Source organism: Mytilus galloprovincialis, chromosome 3 (assembly GCF_965363235.1).
Source record: "Mytilus galloprovincialis chromosome 3, xbMytGall1.hap1.1, whole genome shotgun sequence".
In the NCBI taxonomy this organism is placed as follows: Eukaryota; Metazoa; Mollusca; class Bivalvia; order Mytilida; family Mytilidae; genus Mytilus; species Mytilus galloprovincialis.
The window spans coordinates 100,756,824-100,772,812 of NC_134840.1; the positions used below are offsets into that span (position 1 = coordinate 100,756,824).

Genomic DNA, 15,989 nt, shown 5'->3' on the forward strand with positions numbered 1-15,989 from the left:
CGATCAGTTTGCCATGTTCCTTCTTCAATGAGGCGTCTAAACATGCTGGTGCAAATTCAAAATCAAAATAAGTTCTTACAGCACGTGGAGAAATTCCTGTTAATAGCAAACTCATTCGAACATAGTTTTCTTCCTCTGAGTTTGATGCCATAGTTATATCTTTTTTATTTCATGCAAAATATTTAAGGTTATCACTTAAACTTCCATAACATAAGCATCAGTTGCAGTGCAATTTAATGAGTTTCAAGTTGAAGTAAATCTTGCTTGGTTAACCAGTTAGTACTGTCACTCATAGTTAATCTTGAATAGTATCTGAAAAAAAGAAATGCATCGTCTGAACAAGTAAGTAAATGAACAGTTTTTTTGAAGTTGTCATCAGGGCTATTTTGAAAAAAACGTGGTTATACAGGACTAACACTATAATTCATAAATGATTCTTTTAAGATTTAGACCAACAATCCTAGATCTTTGCCTTTACTAAAATTGTATTTACATCTATCAATTTCTTTCCCTTTATCATTGATTTCCAAGTTTAAGTAGTATTGAATTTAAAGAAGACAGTAAAATTTATTTTCAACTTATGTATTGATGAAAGGAATTGATGTTTTTGGGGATTAATGTGTAAGCTGCAAAAGTTAATTCATACTTTATACTTAATTGATAGTATATAACTTGATCTAAACATGTAACACACTCTAAAGATTGAGTAACGCAATGAGGTTCTAATTATTTAATAGGACACAACTAAAAAAAATAACTAATAGTCTAATTTTTTGTGGTCTACGGTTAAATACCAAATTTATGACAACCGCGATGATTTTAATATTCCTATAGTCAACTTTCCATTTCTCCGTAACAATATCCCAGCGGCACCAGCATAAAAAGTATATGTGTCTCAATTGATACGTTACTCTATAGCTAGCTAGAACTAAGAATATTTCTTTCTCAAAAGTTGCTAAGACAGGGCTATGAATCAATCAAATTAAGGTCATCACTCAAGAAATTTTACGGACGCCATCATGAGCTGATTTGCCGTTATGACAAAAGTGTGTCAGAAATCATATATGATATTCTTCATCAGTCATAATAACCTTCCATCAATACCGAACTAAACAAAGAAATAACACGACGGGTGCCGTATACAGTACAGGAAATGCTTACCCTTCCGGAGCACCTGATTTCACTTTCTGTTTTTAGTGGCTGATTTTGGAGTATGAGTACAAAAAAACTGACTCTAAAGATTAATGACTTCATGGCCAGATCTTTCACGAATCAATCACAATGCTTAACACCGTTACTTAGTCGTGCATGGTGCCTACCTTATGTTGAATACAAATACTCATTAATAGATTTCTACGGAAGCCGTTAGGTTACTAAATTAAGATTATTTTTTTGTAGATCAAGATCACCCTAAGCATTACAATTTTACAGAGATCACGATGATATATATATTTGTTATCTAGAAAAAACAAAATTTTTATATCGTGTTCTCGGATTATTATATATTTTTCAAATGAGATAACGAAAACATCACCGTTTTACGAAGATCTCGACAACATGTATATCATTATCTTAATAAAACGAAATTTATAAATACAGAAATGTTATCCATGTTTCAAAGTATAGAGGCACAGTTTTTGAATTGTTCCAGTATAGATTCATTTGAATATCTGTAAGAGTAAATGGAGTCGTAGTTCATAATTTTGTATACGTATAAACTCATAGATGCTAAAGTCATTTAATAAGAATAACACACATTCCATATGTTTGACCCTTGCAAACATTAGTTGTGAATGGGAACTGCATATTCCAGGAAATGTTTTTAACGAAACTTCTCAGAAAAATGTACAGTGTTAACCGTAAAAAGAGTTCCATTGTCCATTTCTACAGAATTACAAACTAAGGTCTTTTTCTTTCTGATATCGTTAATTTCACCATGTTTTTGTCATTTAGTATCAATGTGATTGAACTCAATATACCTCTTTCTTTTTAATTTTAGTACTTAATATTCATTTATAATAAGTAATAATTCAACTTTCTTCAAAAAAATTATGTCTCGAACAATCCATAAAAAACTGATTTTAAACGTTGTATCATAATATACAAAAAGCAAAGAGAAAATATTGGCACCTATAACAGATGCCACCAACAAATATACCAATTATAAACCTACATGTAGAGCAGGATCTTCTTACTCTTCCGGAGCACCTGAGATCACCCCCAGTTTTTGTTTGGGTTCGTGTTGCTTAGTCTTTAGTTTTCTATGTTGTGTACTATTATTTGTCTGTTTGTCTTTTTCATTTTCAGCCATGGTGTTGTCAGTTTATTTTCTATCTATAAGTTTGACTGTCCCTCTGCTATCTTTCACCCCTCTTTTGCTCCCATTTTATTAGCCATGTTCTATCCCGATGTATTAAAATAACTCAATTATAATGCAAGTACTTTAATTTCTTTAAACAAGAGGTATTGGCACACTTTTTTGTAAATAGACGTTTAAAATACCATAGAAGTAAATCACTCTCAATTTGTGTGAAACAATGCCTGCTGAGGATCATAAAGAACATACTTTAAATACTTTTTTTTTATTATGTAAAAGAAAAAGTACGAAATATTGCCTCTTTTTAGTATTGCTGGCAAAAGTTTCAAATACAATAGACTTATTCAGCTCAGAACTTGTGTAAACAAGCTTACAGGAATTACAATGTAAACTATGTTTCAACTTCTGTACTGATAAAAAATGACAATAACACTTAGGAGACAACAGTATTATTTTTTTTTAAACTCCAACGACATTACTTGGTAACTCGATGGTCGCAATTTAAGTTTACTGTCGACTTGTTGCCGTCAGAGCATTAGGGTAATATTGGTATCTCCATTCTTATTTAAATTTGACAAAAACCAATGTAAAACCATCATTGATAATCTGGCATACGACGTTTGCGGTTCCATGTTCGTTTTTAAGGTTGTGAATTGATGCCAAGAAAATTTGTGACATTATCCAATCAAAATGATGTTGTATTAGATTTAAAATTCTATTTATCTGTAGCGTTTAATTGGAATTGCTTTATCAGGAGCGCACAAAGTCGAGGAATGAATAAGAATCGTCACAGTTGAAGAGTTTAGTGTGTAAAAAGAACCAAAATATTATAGCCAAATCAGCTCCGGTCAATTGTACTTGAAGTAGTCATAGAAAAGGAAAAAAATATTTAAATATATAAACAAATCAAACAATTAAATTAGCAATTATAGGTTTAAAATTGCCTCATTTATATCAAGAAATCCACCAAGATGCATACGAGCAATCGATTATATTGTCAGGTCATGATTTTCCGAAGATTAAAAATTGACACTATTTTTGTTGTCCGCCGGAGTTTAAGTAACAATCGATTCAAATAGCTATTTCATTCTGAGAAACTAATCGAATTAAATTGATAACTAGTTCTTAATTTCAAGACAAAGGAAAATAATTGAAAATATTTCAGATTCCAACATATTAGAATTTCTTCCTAAATGTTTAAGCTCCTTTTAATGTCAAAGAACACAACCAGAGGTAACAATGATGTCGGTACATGAATTACATAAAACATTATAACTATTGACAATTCAATTACAATCTTCAAGGTATGACTCGCGCCAGAATTAATACCGAAACTAAGCCATAACATAAAGATACAAAGCAATTACTACAATTTACTAAAAATGAAAGGAAAATAACTTGGTTTTTAAAATTAGATATTTCGCAATAGCTATCAAGGGAAAAAAAACAACATCTATTTGATCTTTAACTTTTATAATGGATTCTGTTGCGGAATACGAGAGAGCATGGACAAAAAGCAGTAAATATACAAATGAGATATGGTACATTGTATGTGTGAATGTCAATAAGGGAACTCTCCACTAGATTTGATACGCCAGACGAGCATTTCTTCTGCATAAGACTCATTAGTGACGCTCTGATGAAAATAGTTAGAAAGCTAAATAAGTATAAAGTTGAAGAGAATTGAAAACCAAAAATTTTAAAAAAGTTATAAGATAATACTAAGTTTACTATGACAGACATCAACCAGTGATCAGCTACTGAAAAGCACATATAGAATGTGAAGGAATAAAACAAGTTTGTGAGCGCCTGACCCTCGCCTAACTTGGGACAGACGTTTTACAGCACAACACAAGGACAAACCTAAATGCAAATGGTTTAACTCAATACAATAAATCAGTATGAAGCCTCCCTCTCTCTAAAAAAACTAACATAAAATAAAAAAGCACGAACGTTCCGATATAAGAGAATATGCAGTTACTCAAAGCCCATAACTAGAAATAAACCAATAACTGTTTTTCCAGATTAAAGTTTTAATCAGTACAAATCCAACAGATTTAGTGTAAGGACGTCATTAACATATTTACAACGCATGACTTTGTGCAATGAAACAAATGCAAGTTAATAATATCGAGACGCGATGCAGGATGAAAGTACCAAAAACCGTATAAATTGAGCACAAACATATCAGTCTTAATCTAGCAACAACAAAATTAAGCTTATAAAACCAGGTTTAATCCACCATTTTCTACATAAGAACTTGCCTCTACCATACTCTATGTGTTATACATTGGTTTGATGTGTTAGGGCTTTTGATTTTGCCATTTCATTAGGGACGTTCCGGTTTGAATCTTCCTCGGAGTTCAGTATTTTAGTTATTTAACTTTTAGGTAACGATTTCCCAGATGTTCGAAGTTTTCAATACGCTGTTTTAAATTGATAACCATTAATTAATAGCATATTTTAAACCATCTAAGCGTTTATATGATTGATGTGTAGATAGCCCGTTTGTTTAAGGAATACCTAACGTACAGCCAAATTTCCTGAACACCGAAATAAGAGCCAGAGAAACATTTCCGTCCAAAAACAAGGAACAAAAAATCTACTTTTGTCGAAAATTCTTGTTTAGAGTTTCCTGTGTAAATACATGATCTTTGATACAACGTCGAATCCATAAGTAGACTAATTTTTTAAAAGCTTCCCCTATAAAGGTCGTATTCAGACAATTAGAAGCTATGAAATGTCCTAAATCTTTTCACGACAAATTTATTATTCTTTTAAACGCTGTCTCTTTAAATTTTTTGTAAAATATAGTAAGATTCGAACAAGTCCAGAGAAATAAAAGCCCAAGCCGAAAACAAAAATTCAAATCCCCATTCATCAAAACAGATCAACGTGTTATTTCATTGTTGAAATGCCTCTTGGGAATAGTAATAATAATCCTTCTCTGTGTACTACCAGTACTTATTTACAATGTCAGACCATGAATACATGTATCTAAAATAGCGAATTTGAGAACTTTTTTTTATTGGTTTCGACATTCATTTTCAAGATTAACTTGTGCATAACAGTTCTGAATTATAATGCAAGTACAAAACGTTTTTAAAAGGAGAAATATTGCCTATATTAAGTACATGACTACAAATATTTACTAATAAAGCTTAATATTTGGGTAAATCAATCCAAGCTGAGATATGCAAATTACTGAATGATAATACTAGTACATGATTTAAATAAAAAAGGAATTATTAATATTGATAAATGTTTAGGTAGCTGTTTACTGATATAGCTAACAGTATATCCTAACGTACCAATTTACTGCTGTATAATGAAGGTATTGTATGATTTCTAACTTTAGACAGTGATGTAAATAAGAATAACTTTGCAAAACAATAACGTGGAAAAAAATATGAGAAACCGCAAAAAATGGCAACCACTCAATTCTTATCTTAAAGACCTTGACTAGCTTCTGTACAAAATCCTTGAACAGTAGCGTACAACGGGTAACGTAAAGAGCTGGGTAAATGTTTAGTAAAGTAAAGCTGAGTCCTCTGGCTACCAGGATGTGTCATCCATTTTCGTTTGTCAATGGTCTTGTCTGTTTTTGTCTATTTCTTATCACATGACTGCTTTTCTCAGTCTCGATCTATTTGAATGCTGCACAAAATAAGGACATGAAAATACAAAACAAACTTTTATGAAATAATTAGTTATACATAAATCGAATATTTTATTTTAAATTAATGGTGTAACGACAACACAGACATGACCATTTTTATATTCTAATGGCAGCATTCTCCATGACTAAATAACCTTCAGTCTTTTCAAAACGTAATTTTCGTTTTCTTTCATAAATGCACAAGGAGAACCGAATCCCCTGAACAAAAAGAGTTCCTAGTGTTGACAGTGGGTTACTTGCCAATGTTTTTTATACCCCTTCCAAATTTATTTCTCCATGTTTTATGCCTCAGATTGCAAGTAGGGAGTGATATTACACTGTAAAAAAATTTGGATTCAGTATTTTAAAGGAAAGTTGTGATTTGGTCCAGCTGAAAAAGGTTAAAAATTAGCACTTCGAAAGCTGTCAAAAGATTTCAAGACGCCCTAAACATAAAAGTGTCCATACTTTGAGTTAGAGCGGATGAAGTTTTCTATAATTTTGATATAATTTGTCCCAAAAGTAGTACAACACACTGTAAAAATTTCATTGAGAAAGCCCAGATGAGATTTTTTTTAATTTTCAGTATGTTCTAAAAGAAATGCCCTACGAAATAATTGTGGTCTCGGACCTTAGAATTTCTAAAAAGTATTTATATATGTCAGATATGTTCAAATTGTCGTCACTACAATCTTGTCCTCTCTTCCCCGAATGTGAACTAACGAGTTAGATTTCTCGACATGTAGAGTGCTTATCCTTCAGAAGCTCATGAGAACGACCACCGTTTTTGGTGGGGTTCGTATTGCACAGTCATTATTTTTTAGGTTGTGTTTTGTGTACTGTTGTCTGTTTATTTTTAGCTCACTTGACCTGAAAGGTGAAGTGAGCTTTTCTCATCACTTGGTGTCAGGCGTCCTACGTAGTCCGTCGTCGTCCGTCGTCGTTAACTTTTACAAAAATCTTCTCCTCTGAAACTACTGGGCCAAATTGAACCAAACTTTGCCTTAATCATCCTTGGGGTATCTAGTTTTAAAAATGTGTCCGGTGACCCGGCAAACCAACCAAGATGGCCGCCACGGCTACATTTAGAACATAGGAGTAAAACGTATATTTTGGCTTATATCTCTGAAACGAAAGCATTTAGAGCAAATTTGACATTGGTCAAAATATTGATCAGGTGAGGATCTATCTGCCGTGAACTTTCAGACAAATCGGACGATCCGTTGTTGTGATGCTGCCCCTGAATTGGTAATTTAAAGAAATTTTGCAGTTTTTGGTTTTTATCTTGAATATTATTATAGATAGTGATAAACTATTAACAGCAATAATGTTCAGTCGACCCCTTAAAAAGTCATTACCCTTTATAGTCAATATTAAACAATTTTTCCTAAATTTTTATAATCTTTTACAAAAATCTTCTTCTCTGAAACTTGTAAGACAAATTTAAGCAAACGTGTCCACACTCATCATTCGGGTATCTAGTTTAAAAATGTGTCTGATGATCCCGCCCCGAACCAAGATGGCCACCATGGCTAAAAATAGTACATAGGGTAAAAATAGTACATAGGGTAAAAATAGTACATAGGGTAAAAATAGTACCTAGGGTAAAAATAGTACATAGGGTAAAAATAGTACATAGGGTAAAAATTTATTTGTTATAGCTATATGCAAAAATAATGAAATGTACACAAACTCAACTTACTATTATACATATGCATGTAGATATATTATACAGCAAATGTATACATATGCATTTAAATGTCAGATGTGTATGGCCATAAAAAGCCACTTTTATCATTTCCTGAAAAAAAAAACATTTTTGGTTTATATCTCTGAAACTAAACCAATTAGAGCAAATCTGACTGGTGGCAAAACTTTTCATCAGATTTATATATATCTGCCCTGATATTTTCAGACAAATCCGACAACCCATTGTTGGGTTATTGCCACTGAATTAGTAATTTTACGGAAATTTTGCATTTTTTTTCTATTATCTTAGATATTATTATAGTACCTAATAATATCTTATACTACAAATTATGATTTTAACCTTGTTTTACATATACAGGTGAGCGACACAGGCTCTTGAGAGCCTCTAGTTTGACTAAGAGGTTGAATGACTCTTTTGTAGTTATTGCCTGTCTTTTTTTAGAGGATAACAGCATGCATTATTTATGATTACAGGAAATGTTTACTCATTAGTTGTACCTCTTTACATATTCAATCACGCAAAATGAAAAAACAAGTAATAAGGGTTTATTAATAGCAAACAATCTGGAATCGCCACACGTACAATCAAAGAGATTTAGGCACACATCTTCAATCAATTTAGTAGTTATAAATAAAGGCGAATGGCATATTTGGCATGTCTGTATTCAAACTGAATGACGTTCATAAAAAATGTATTTACCTGTTAATGCTGTAATATTTCGGTAATCTTGAATATTTGCTGCAGTGTATTCTTCTGTTCCTTAATCTGTAAAAGATAAAGTTCATATATCGTATATTACATCAACATTGTGAATAAGTTGAGATGAAAATTATTATGTTCAACATGAAATTTGAAAGTTTATTTTTCATTTCTCTTATAATAAAAGTTGTAAAAAAAACATATGTGCATTTAATTGGAGCACATAAGTGCATAATGCACGAGTAAATGAGTTTTTTTCAATTGTTTCATAAACAAATTTGTCTCGAAGTTTGCCAAATTTTATCATACATTTTTTGCAGGAGATTGAACTTAATATTTTTAAGATTTCAATATCTGAAAATCATTTATAACAAACAATTTCTTTAGATTGAGTGGAGCCATTCCATTTGACATTTTGTAGTGTGTCCTTTTATGTTGTGATGTTACACTATTGTTTTAGATAAGGGTGAAGATTTGGTACCATTAAAACGTTTAAACACGCTGCAATTAATTGCATCTGTCCTTAAACAGAAATCCGATGTTCAGCAGTTGTCTTTTGTTCGTGTGCTTCATAAGTGTTTCTTTTATATAGATTAGACCGTTGATTTTCGCGTTTGAATGGTATTAAACTAGTAATTTTTGAAGTCCTTTATAACTTGCTGTTCTGTGTGAGCCAAAGCTTCGTGTAGAAGACTGTACCTCGATCTATTATGGTTTACTTTTATAAATTAAAACTAGGATTGAGAATTGTCTCAATAGCACTCATACTACATCGTCAAATTACTCAAACATAAATAACAGCTCAACCAAATGATGTGCAATGTAAACCTTACTGAGGAAACAAAACAAAAGCAAATTGTCAAGCTGTTTCGTTTATTGAAATAGAAAAATTGATTCCTTTAACATCAAATAATCTAAACTGAGATATAAAAAGTACTTAAGTATAATGCCAGTACATGAATATATTAATAAAATGAAAACAATGAATGTAATCCAGTGTATTGATTTCAACAATGAATCCTCGTTGGACAATAAACATTGTGCTTGAAAATATATTTTTTCCGACGTAACAATTACTTAGATTAACATTTTAGGGACCAAATGACGCATCTTATAAAAAAGATGTTCAGAAAAAATGATGTGTTTCGATTGCCAATGAGACAAATGTCCATAAGTCAACAAAATGACTCAGAAATTAACAGTTTCCTGAAAGTCAGGAAAATGTCAGTTGTTATCTTATAGTTCGTTTCTGTTTTCGTTACATTGTCTTTTTGTATTTTGTTGCACTTTAGTGTTTCTGTTGTTTCGTTGTTTTCCCCTTATTGTTGATGTGTTTCCCTTGGTTTTAGGTTTGTAATTCGGATTTGTTTTCTCTCAATCGATATATGCCTTTAAAACCGCGGTATACTACACTAACTGTTACCTTTAAAGGTCACTAAACGGCCTTCAACAATGAACACAGCCCATACCACATAGTCAGCTATAAAGGGCTACAAATGACAAAATTATAACAATTCAAACGAGGAAACTAACGGCCTAATTCATTTACAACATTATGAACATATTATAAATATGTAACACAGCAACAAACGACAGCCTCTGAATTACAGATTTCTGGTTTGAAACAGGCACATGCAGAATGTGGCGGGCTTAAACTAGTTTAATGCTCAAATACCCTTTTGGCTTTGAAAACATTTATAATTAAGAATAACATAACGACACCTCATGAAAAGTTTCAGTTAATCAAACCTTACTATGAACACACACTAAATGAAAAATAGCTATCGTACAATGTACATGATCTGCATCTTCATTGACTAAATTGAAATTGAACCGCAGTTTTGAATTATTGAAATCTGTTTCGAACACAATAAGATTTGTTATTTGCTGAGATATGTGTCAGAGCATACCCTTGTATTAACCTGTAATAGCTAGAACGGTTGCATGCTTATCGTACTGATGCATTCAGATATTTCAATTCATATAAATATTTATAATGCATAAATGACAACAATTGAAGGAGAAATATGTTAGATTGTTATCAAAGTTATCCAGAATTATACGTTAGTACGCCAGACGCGCGTTTTTCTACATAAGACTCATCCGTGACGCTCAGATCAAATTAATGAATGGCTATTACGTATCTTGAATTTATTAAACCATATACTTATTTTTTGACTCTTCACATTGAATAATCCGCTTAGCGGATTATGTAAAATGTGAAAAGTCAAAAATTAATTTTATGGTTCAATAAATTCAAAATAAATTATTGCCATTCCTTATAAATACAGTTCTATAAAATAAAAGACTCGAACAACTTTTTTTTATTATTTATATCAACAATAACAATGTACACACATGTTAACACAACGTCAGGGTGGACGTGTCGCCATTAAAATTGGCATCATTGAAAATAAAAGTAATATTTTTAACGAATAAGAAGACAGTAAATACACCAAATTTATTTATATAGTTATAAAGCCAAACAGGTTCACAGTTGAAGAGCATTGAGGACCTAAAATTCCCAAAAGTTGTGCCTAATACGGCTAAGGTAATCTGTTCCTTGAATAAGAAAATACTTAATTTTTAGAAAAATTCATAGTTTTGTAACAGGAAATTTATAACAATGACTACACAATTGATGTCAACACCGAAGTGCTAACTACTGGGCTGGTGATACTAGAAATTAATATTGTCCACATTTTCCATTTTCAAGGTTTTAATTATATAGTATGAAAAAATTTCATACTTTACGATAGTGTTAACAGCCAGGATTTTACTTCGTCAAAATTATCTCCCCATTACGCCAGTTCATTTTCACAATCGTAGAAATGGAAGCCATTGTAGGGATGACGCGCTGCTAATTTTGCTCTTTAAAACCGACAAATTTATTCAACATACCACCATTACGATCCTTACGTTTTTTCTTATCTCTATATCTTTTTATCTCTTTTCGATACAATTGTTACCCATTTTTTTGAGTCACATAATAAAAAGGTAGACACGAAAATATCTGAGCTAATAGATTGATATGTTCTCCGTCCGTGGAATTTTTTTTTGAAAAAAATCGGAGGTTATGCATTTTCTACATTCAACTTGATAGATACCCATGTCGTCGAATTGATATCTAATTCTTCTGCATTACTATGTTATAGATAAATTGAAAACTTGGTGATTTTAAAATAAAACACTTCGTAATTGATAAGAAAATTGTCGTTTTATTTGTTTCTATTAACTTTTAAAACTTTTGTTACTATAGTAAACATTCCAGTGAGCATTTATCGCCTTCTCTAACGAAGAGCTTCGATTCTTTTGTTCTATTTCAACTGGGTCTGCCTGTTTAAAAAGAATGCCACTTTCTTTTTTATTGCGACTTTCTTTTTTATTGCGACTTTCTTTTGTCCGTTACAAGGTTGTTATGATGCATACCAGAGCGCAACCAATAGATAATGACCACCATGCACTGATCTTACCATAATACAAACATACTAGTAGCGCTCATTGTGTCGCATCCTTATGTCAATCTAGATATTGATATGCGTTGAAATTTAAATGTTGTAAAAAAGGACATAGGTCACGGTCCAATCCCAGTGCAAACAACAAGTTTAATTTGTATAATTTATAGATATATTAATGGTCATATTTATTTTATCTTCAACTTAACTAGCTATATCAACAAGGGTGTTTTATTTAATCATATATCGTTATCAAAGGTACCAGGATTATAATTTAGTACGCCAGACGCGCGTTACATAAGATTCACCAGTGACGCTCATATCAAAATATTTATAAAGCCAGACAAGTACAAAGTTGAAGAGCATTTAGGATCCAAATTTCCAAAAGGTTGTGTTAAATACGACTAAGGTAATCTATTCCTGGGATAAGAAAATCCTTAGTTTTTCGAAAATTTAAAGTTTTGTAAACAGGAAATTTATATAAAAAAAAAATAACCACATTATTGATATTAATGTCAACACCGAAGTGCTGACTACTCGGCTGGTGATACCCTCGGGTACGAAACGTCCACCAGCAGTGGCATTGACCCAGTGGTGTAAATCGTTCCCAAATGTACCAGGATTATAATTTAGTACGCCAGACGCGCGTTATATATATGATAATTGTCTATAGGATTAGGAATTTTAGTTTTCAAGTTGAGCAAACTTTCCACTAAGATTATCTTTAGTGTACCAATAATTTTGTAACCTGGATTCTTGTTATGCTTAACATGTTAATTAGTAGAAAGAGTTATGCACATTATATATAAAAGCACAATGTTTTTCACTTGAATTTAAGTTCTTATACTAATGCACAATAAAATTGAAATTGTTTCACTTTACGAAAAAAAAAATTTATACTTTGCAATTGGTCTAAAATCTTGAAAAATGTCACTTATCATTTCAGCAAAGACTTACCTTGTCTTTCACTTAAGTTATTGTCAGACTAGAACCTAGCATCAGGCTAAATGAATAAAAAGCATCTAACACTTCATGTCATGCAAAGTGTACATTTTGTCAATAATTTTCACTTATATAGACCAAGATGATAAGCGTTTTAAAGTGTCAAGTCACAAACAACACGCTTTTTTAATACCAAATATAGATATGTTATCAATGTTTACATATTGGCTGTCAATAATGAAGTAGCATGCATGTGGTCATTTTGATAAATTGACTGTTTACATAATCTGAATTGTTCAATGTACTAAGGATTATCTATCTTAGTTTTTGACCGGATTTCTTTGGTATCTATTTTTTCTTTCAATAAATGAATTTTGTTTCGCCATGTTTTTCTACTTTAAACACTATTTTATACAGTTTTTTTAAAAACAACTTGAGTGATATGTTATAGGAGAAGTTCCCCTTTTACTTATAAATAGAATCCAATTCATGAATTTTGCAGTCTTACCATGTAATTTGATATACACATCTTATTGTAATCAATTACTTTGTTACAACGATTGAAATTAATAATGCCTCACTTTCAGTTTGATAGTTTGTTTTGGAGGTTAAAACTATGGCTTTGAAATCGCGAAATAACACAGACGTAAAAGGAATCACTGATTAGATGACAGAAGTCAAAACGATTTTGCAGACACAATAATGTTTGGTAAAGGACGATAACAATCAAAACCAAGGAGTAAACAAAGACTAAAAAACCAAAGGACATTTACATCAACAGTTATAAATAATAGATAAGAAACAACACGAACTCCACTAAAAATCAGGTGCTCCGGAAGGGTAAGCATATCCTGCACCGTATACGGCACCCGTCGTGTTATTTCTTTGTTCAGTTTGGTAATGACGGTAGGTTATTATGACTGAGGAAGAATATCAGATAAGATTTCTGACACACTTTTGTCATAATGGCCAATCAGCTCGTGATGGCGGTCGTAAAATTTCTTGAGTAATGATTTTAATTTGATTGACTCTTAGCAACTTTTGAGAAAGCAGTATTCCCCGTTCAACAATATCAACGTACTTTGAGCTAGCTAGAAAGTATGGCATAATTGCAATGAATTCATTAGACATTTATGGACAGTTTTCGCTTCTATTTTGAAATTAAAAAAAAACCAGAAAGTTTTTGTATTAGGACACTGAAATAATGTATTGATAAAATTGTCAGGATAAGTTTGGAAAAATACGTACTAAAGGTAGATGGCTGCGTTTCTGGCATGAAACAAGGAAGGGTAAATATAAAGATGAATATGATTTAACTGTACAATAAATCGAAATGAATATTTCCATTTGAGGACAAATGCAACTTATTAAAGCATAAACATTGCCTTTATTTTCATTCTAGGCAAGTGATTTTTTTTATTAAAGTAATCCAAAATAATAAGAAACAACAGGCTTTGACTTTTTTAAGGATGAGAAACTGGAGGAAGTAAAACGAAATCTGATAAAAAAAATCTACTAAACTGATTGATTTTATAAGTTGTTAATGTCGCTAAAGGCTTATACGGTATGTAGACTTGTCACTGGTTTATTTTGTACTTGGAAACTTATTCTTAACAAGGTATTAAATAAAACTGGAAATCAACATCAATTCTAGAAAACCTCCATTTCTTCTTACCTCTTAATTTCATGGTGTTAGTTCAATTATTTTTTAATTTGATGTAATTACCTTTTTTTCTGTTTAGTTGTTTTTTTTCATATTCAACCTATTAATTATGTTTTACATACATATTGTGCATTATAACTTACCTTAGGAAATAAATTGCAAAACTTGATAGTATGGCTAAACCTTTTCATGATTTGTAAACATGAAAACTTAGAAACTAAGCTTACTCCATGCATGCATGGACGAAGGTAACTAACGTTAACTTAGTCCATGCATGCATGGACTAACACAACAGACTTAGTCCATGCATGCATGCACTAAGGCAACTAACCCTAACTTAGTCCATGCATGCATGGACGAAGGCAACCAAGGCTAACTTAGTCCATGCTTGCATGGACGAAGGCAACTAAAATTAACTTCTTTAAAGTTTAAAAAATTTATAAATGCAAAATATTTCAAAAAAAATAAATTTTTCAAAAATTAAAAAAAAAAATAATTAAATATTTAAAAAAAAAAATCTTTTAAAATTTAATTCTTATAAAATAAATGAAAAAAACATGAAAAATTTTCAAAATTATTTTTTTCCAAAATGCTGAAAAAAGTTTAAATTCCATTTTTTTTCAAAATTAAACAAAAAGAAGAAAAAAATGGTTAATTATCACTGTGTATCATCACCACCAGATATAGGTACCCTTGCATATAGGTATAAATGCCACATGAGAATATTCACGTCTGCCAAAAGATTAGAATGTGTTCACATTTTATTTAAATGATAAAAACTCTTCACTGAACAGATCAGTTGGAGCTGAAAATTTGTTTAACATAACCTGGACAGTAGCTGCAATTAGTTCCTGAAAGTTCCTAATCATTTAGAAGTGGTAAGTATTATTTTAGTTTATTGTTATTATATTTATAATAAACATGGTTAATGAGTTTAATTGAGGTCTGGAGCTGGCATGTCAGTTAACTGCTAGTAGTCTGTTGTTATTTATGTATTATTGTCATTTTATTTATTTTTATTTTGTTACATCTTTGACATCGGACTCGGACTTCTCTTGAACTGAATTTTAATGTGCGTATTGTTATTCTTTTACTTTTCTACATTGGCTAGAGGTATAGGGGGAGGGTTGAGATCTCATAAACATGTTTAACCCCGCCGCAATTTTGCACCTGTCCCAAGTCAGGAGCCTCTGGCCTTTGTTAGTCTTGTATGATTTTAAATATTAGTTTCTTGTGTATAATTCGGAGTTTAGTATGACATCCATTATCACTGTACTATTATGCATATTTTAGGGGCCAGCTGAAGGACACCTACGGGTGCGGGAATTCTCGCTACATTGAAGACCCATTGGTTGCCTTCGGCTGTTGTTTGCTCTATGGTCGGGTGGTTGTCGCTTTGACATATTCACCATTTCCTTTCTCAATTTTATTTGTTGCCTTATGATTTTTGCCTTTGTCTCAAAAGCAGCTAACTTTTTGTATATATTGTACATGTACATGCAAGTCGTCAAAACATCAACCCAAAAATGTAAGATCTGTAAGTT

General features: G+C 31.5%; 1 long non-coding RNA gene across 1 annotated transcript; it reads right to left on the minus strand.

The window, feature by feature from the left end:
• Positions 1–8,381: 8,381 nt before the first annotated feature.
• Positions 8,382–12,869, minus strand: LOC143066668 (uncharacterized). Its single transcript, XR_012975728.1, has 3 exons — positions 12,798–12,869; positions 9,809–9,875; positions 8,382–8,451 (listed from the first exon to the last, which is right to left on the minus strand). It is a non-coding gene; the product is annotated as an uncharacterized LOC143066668 (long non-coding RNA).
• Positions 12,870–15,989: the final 3,120 nt, after the last annotated feature.